At 30.8% G+C, this 6341-nt stretch overlaps 1 pseudogene across 1 annotated transcript; it reads right to left on the bottom strand.

Annotated features, from left to right (window-relative positions):
• Positions 1-777: 777 nt before the first annotated feature.
• BDBG_16823 lies at positions 778-866 on the bottom strand (annotated as a pseudogene). The gene has a single exon. The product of its transcript is annotated as a tRNA-OTHER (tRNA).
• Between the last annotated feature and the right edge of the window lie 5475 nt (positions 867-6341).

Below are 6341 nucleotides of genomic sequence, written 5' to 3'. Positions count from 1 at the left end.
TACTACTTCAGTGAGAGTCTGAAGAAGTTCATCAGCTTGAGCTGTTATATATCACAGTTCATTCAATGTGAGAGAAGTTAAGATATCAATATGAGTGTTAATAATAGTTCAGAGAGAGAGTGTTCTAATCAGAGAAGTATATATAATATCATAAGTTGTTCTATCTTGATTAACTAATATCTTCAGATTTAAGAGTCAGTGTTCTCAGTTCATTCAGTGAGTGTCTGTTACATTGAAAGGCATATCTTACTCATATTATAAGAGAGCATCTGTCATCAAGTTCTGACTGCTGAGATGATAGTGTATAGTGAAATGAAAACAGCTTAATAGCTCAGATTATTGCATCTGATGTTTAGTAAGCTTACAGATAATTATAAAATACTTGAGATTCTTATAATCTGTGATTATCTCAAATTTGAAGACACTTCAGAGTTCAGAGTCTCATTCTTCTAGATAGTGTATAATTGTGAGAAGTTTCTTATTATAGATCTTATTATTATTATTATTATTATTCTTTCATTATACTCATATGCAAGCGGAGCTTATGATGAGTGCTTGCGTCATGTTAAATACAGGTCAAGTGTTGGTTATACAGGAGGAAATACAGGTGTTGAGACCACGCCAAGATAACAAGAACATAGGAAAATACAAAGGAGTGACAATTAGATACATGCGATAATAACTTCCCAGCCCAGGAACATAGAGCAATTCATTGAAGCGATTTGTACACCTCTGTATTTATTAGAAACCTGAGGTGCTTGAGTTCCGGATTTAATGTATCCCCTGCGGGTTTCGAACCCACGCGCCTTGGTTTCCCACGCCAAGGTGCTACCGGGTGGCCGCATTAACCATTCGGCCACCGGGGCATTATAGATCTTATAATTGTATTCAGCAGAACTTAGTTTCTTAGACATGAAGATACATAATTATTAGATATCTTTATCATCATATTACAATATAGCTTCTTCTATAATATAGTCAGAGAAATCAGCTTTAATAACTGTTTCATGATCAGAATTGAATTTTATCAGTAGAGAGATATTAATGAATATCTTCTTCATCTGTGTAAATACAGCTTCAGTATTCACTGATTACTGAAATACTGAATTCTTCTTAATGAGTTCTGTAAGTGATCTCATAATATCTGAGAAGTTTTGTATAAATCACTGATAGAAGTTAGTAAATCTGATGAAGCTTCATACATCTTTCACAGTATGTGAAGCTTCTCACTTGAGAATAGTAGAGATCTTCTCAGAATTCATTTGAATTCTCTTATCAGCTTCTATGATGAAACCTAGATATTTTCTACTCTTGACTTTGAAATCACACTTGTTAATATCTATTGATAGTTCTGTCTCTTATAATCATTGTAATACTCTTCACACATGTTCTTGATATTTCTTTCTGAATTTATTAATGAAGATGAGAATGTTATCTAGATATACAGCTACAAACTCATTAAGAAAATCTCAAAGTACTCAGTTAATATACTTCTGAAATGTACTGAAGACATTACTCAGTTCAAAGAGTGTAACTACTTATTTGAAGAGATTATAATATGTTTAAAATACTGTAAGTCATTCATCTTCTTCAGTGATATGAATCTTATGAAATGCAGTGATAACATCTAGCTTTATAAATCATCAGATTTGTCTGATATATGCTAGAGTTTTATTGATGAGAGATAAGAGATAATGATCTTTCTTTATCAATCTGTTCAGATCTGCATAGTTCACATAGAATCAGAGTTTTTCATCTGATTTCTTTATAAAGAGAATAGAAGCGGCAGTGAAGAAGTTGCTAGTATATATAAAGCTCTTATTTAACAGATCATTAAGTGTCTTCTGAAGAAGAAGAAGTTCATCTTGAGACATATTATAAAGACAGTCTTATGATGACTTGAGATTCTTATTATTCTTCTTTTCTAACTTGATACTGTGATTCACTTCTGAGTCTTATAAAGAGAGTATATGTATAATGTTGTCTTATCAGAAGACATCTAGATATTCATAATATTATTGAGAGAGTTTTGTGTGAGAATCTGTTATTATAGTACAGAATAACTTCTCTAGAGCCTTCTTGATATCAGTCAGACTGATGAAATAGATTGATACATAATTCTGCTATCAGTGACTTTGTCAGTGCTCTTACTAATGACTTCTTTTTCAGAGCATTTTATAAGTGTTGACAGAGATCTGTGTAAGATTCATAGTCTTATAAATATCATCTTCATAGATTCTATCATTGTTAGAAAATATTAAACTTCTGTTTTAAGTATTCAATAAGATGCCTTGTTCAGATAGTCAGACAAGTTCTAGCACAAGATTATAGTCAAAATTATGAACTTCATATGCATAGGCATCTTCATATTGATGTTCTTCAATATCTATGTTTAGTTTCATCATGTAACAGATGTGAATGTCTTTTGAATCATTAAATTCTGTAAGAAGTCAGAGTTTTAATAAGAGAATACACTGAAGATTATAATATCTTACAACTGAAGATTTAATCATTATATAATAACATAGATCACTGTCTATCATGGCTTTCATATTATACATCTTATCAATCACAGTAGATATAAGAATCACATTCATTGTTGTTTTCTCTTCAAATTATTGTCATCTGATCTCTTCAAGCTTCTGTTTGCAAATTTGAACTGAAGCTAATCTTTTCCCTGTTTCATTGAGACATCTTTATAGTTGTCTTCTGAATCTTTCTTCAACGCAATGTGATTGACACAGACAGGCACTGATTCATTCTTTGAATGAGAAGATACTGATCTTTCTCTGAAGTGAGAAGATATATAGGCTGATCAGCAGTTGAAAGTGATGTATTCTGATCAGTTACAATTAATGCACATCTCTCATTGACATTAGTCAGTGACTTCTTCAGAAGTGATCTCAAGAACTTGAAAGCCTGTTCAGACAGCAGAGATTCTTGCTTATATGTAGATATTTAAGTCTACTCAATTCATGACATCCGCATTATTATTGTCATTTCTCAGCAAAGGTGTATGAGTGACTGGGTTATTTCTCAGTGCAGATGTATAAGTGTAATATCTTCTATCACTGTTCTGTATACTCTTGAGCTTGATAAGACAGTCATTCGATGTCTGAAGTCATATGCAGAAACCTTTATAAGTCTGGTCTTTGTCTATGCTTATAAGAGTCTGTAAGAGTTTGAAAGTTAATGTCTTCTTGAGCATGCTAATCTTTATTTGATTCTTTCAAGATTGATCAGCTGCTTCTAGAATCTTGGTATTGAAGTCAGGAATGAATGTTGTATAAGAAGTGTTTCTCTGTCAGACACTCTGTAACTAATTTAATACTTTCTATTGTATAACAGTGTCTCAGAACAGAATATTAAGATATTTGATAATGTTATCAGATATTTGCAATGCTGATTCACATGCTTTTATTCATGAATAAAACTTCTATTTTATATAATTCTTCAATTATTCATTGATGTTATTATTATTATTATTATTATTATTATTATTATTATTATTATTCTTCAATTATAGATGTATGCAGTCAGAGACTATGACATCTACCTGAGAACTTTTAGTTCTCAGGGTTTTTCCTATATCTGTAAAGTTAAGTATTATACATTCATCAATTTCAGATATGCAAAATCAGAAAATTCCAGTCCAGAATACAAAAACTGTTTACAAATTGCAGTGTTTTAACATTGTCTCATACTTTGAAACCATTTGACAATATCATGACAAAGGAAAAAAGAACACAGTCTTAAAGATAGACATATTAAATAGATAGACAGAAAGAAATTGAAAGAAAAAGATAAAATAAAGAAAGACTGTAACAAAACAAATTATTAAAAGATAGTATATAGCTGTTTTAACAGACTATATCTGGTTGATTTCCTTCTCTTCATATTCAGATAATTCTGAATTTAGCCATTTTCTTGTAGCTGCTTAAGTTTCTGATAGAAAGTCTATTAAGTATTTAATTTCTGTCTCAGTTGAGAATAAGAATCTCATATTTAATTGATTTAGATCATACTTCTCTTTCAATCTGGCTCTGAGACTATTGTATAATGCACAGTGCATTACAACATACTCAGGATTCTCATTTGTATTGCAGAATGAGCATTCTATTGAGTCAAATCTATCATCAAATCTTTGTATATAAGATTTGAAATAGCCATGTCCTAGTTTCAGCTGTATTATAGATGAGAATATTTTCTTTTTACATTTAATTGAACAAGATTTCCACTTGGGTTTTGTTTCAAATCTTGAATAATGTATACTCTTCTTTTGTTTCTGCCAGCTTTCATTTCACTTGTCTAAACAAGATTCTTTTATTTTTCTCTTTATAAAAGATCAGGACATAATTTTTTGAATAGATCTGCTTAATTCTGCACCCTTTTTTGCAGCTGAATCAGCCAATTCATTGTCATGAATATTCATATGAGCAGGAACTCAGTGCAGATGAATTATCAGCTTTGATGTTCTTCTCTTTTGAATTTTCAAAACAGAGTTTAAGATCAGTTCAAGATTCATTTGATCATTATGAATCTGACTATTTCTAAGTCTTTTTAAAGCAGCTTGACTATCAGAGAATATTCATGCCTCTTTCAAACAATTTCCTCTTTTATGAGATTTTATTTCAATGAGTTTGAAAGCTTTCACTATTGCAAATAGTTCAGCATCAAAGACTTCACATTCAGAGCCTAGATTTCAGAAATCTGAGATAAAATTGATATTATCTTCAGTATAAGCAATGCCTGCGTCTAATCTATTCAAGTTCTCATTTTTTGAGTCATCTGAATAAATCAGAACAGAGTCTTTTATATTGATTGTAGAAATTCTCTTCAAATGCTGTTCATATTCTTTCTCTTTTGATAGTTCACTTATTTGTAAGTCTATAAGAGATTCAAGCTTTTCTCTTCAGAGAGATAACTTCTCATGATCAACTTTTTCAACATTTAAAGAAGAAAATTGATTTTTAATCAGAGAGCATAGTCTGTACAGTTGAGAAGGCATTTTCTTTGAAGAATTATTTTCATTTCAATCAAGAAATCTATTTCAATCCAGTTCATTTCCAGAGTTGATTGATTGAAATGAAGAAGAGACTCTTTCTCTGATTATATGATTTGAGCTCATCTTTACAACTCTCAGAGCATAGTTCATACAGGCCTTTTCAAATCTAATAGCAGGAGGAGGAATCAAAGCTTCAATTTTCATTGCTTTAATAGGAGATGATTTGAATGCTCTCAGAATTCTTCTCAAGGCTCTGTTTTGCAGACTTTGAAAGAGTGCAGTGAAATTCCCTTGATTATTTCATCAAACTTGAACTTCATAATCAGCTACTGATGTAATACAGGCTATATATAACTGTCTCATAGCATGGAAGGATAGACCTCTCTCTGTATTTGATAGTCTGATTATGTTGTTCAATAGTCTTTCTGTCTTGACAGTTCTTTGTTGAATGTGATATTTAAAATTCAACTTGGAGTTTAACCATACTTCTAATCATTTGACATTTACACTGGGTTTAATCTCTCTATTTAAAAGAGTTAGAGATAGTTCTTTCTCATTGAATCTAGAAAAGAAATGAATTAACTCAGTTTTATTCATATTAAATTGAATTTGATTGATATCTGCTCTAACAAAGATTTTCTTTGCAGCTTCTTCAATTACTTTCAAATTCTCTTTGATAGTTTTTGAGCTGTAGACTAGACCAATATCATTCACATAACTCAGAGATCGCACTATTCTCATATTTCTATTTTTGAATAGATATGCAGTGTATATTGCAAATAAAATGAGTGAGATTGAAGATCCCTGTGATACTTCTATTTTTATCTCAGTCTTGTCTTGTTTCATTCCATCAAAGAAGAGTTGTATACTTCTTTTAGATATAAAACAGTTAACCCATTTTATTAGAGAAAGTGGCAGTTTTAATATCTTCAATATCTAAATTAACTTTGACTTTGAAACATGATCAAATGCTTCTTTTATATCAATAAAAACTGCAGTTGAGACCAGGCTCTCATGCTTTGCTATTTGAATATCATGAACAACTGAGAGAACAGTGTCAATTGCAGAACACTGTTTTCTATCTCTCATTTGTTCACTGAATAAAAGCGAATCATCTATAGAGCTTATAAAAGATAGTCAAGTAGCTATTATCTTTTCTAAAACCTTTCCTAGGCAGTTCAATAGAGATATTACTCTATATGACTTAGGAATTGAAGTTTTTCTATTAGGTTTTGCAAGTATTCATTGATGTATTAATCTTGATTAATTAGTGAACTGATGACATCTTCATCTACACTTAGTTTCATGAGCATTTTCATTCTTCATAATCAGTAGA

This window comes from Blastomyces gilchristii (genome assembly GCF_000003855.2).
Source record: "Blastomyces gilchristii SLH14081 genomic scaffold supercont1.5, whole genome shotgun sequence".
NCBI lineage: Eukaryota > Fungi > Ascomycota > Eurotiomycetes > Onygenales > Ajellomycetaceae > Blastomyces > Blastomyces gilchristii.
Note: the sequence above shows the minus strand (reverse complement) of the source record. Positions and strands in the feature narration are given on the sequence as shown.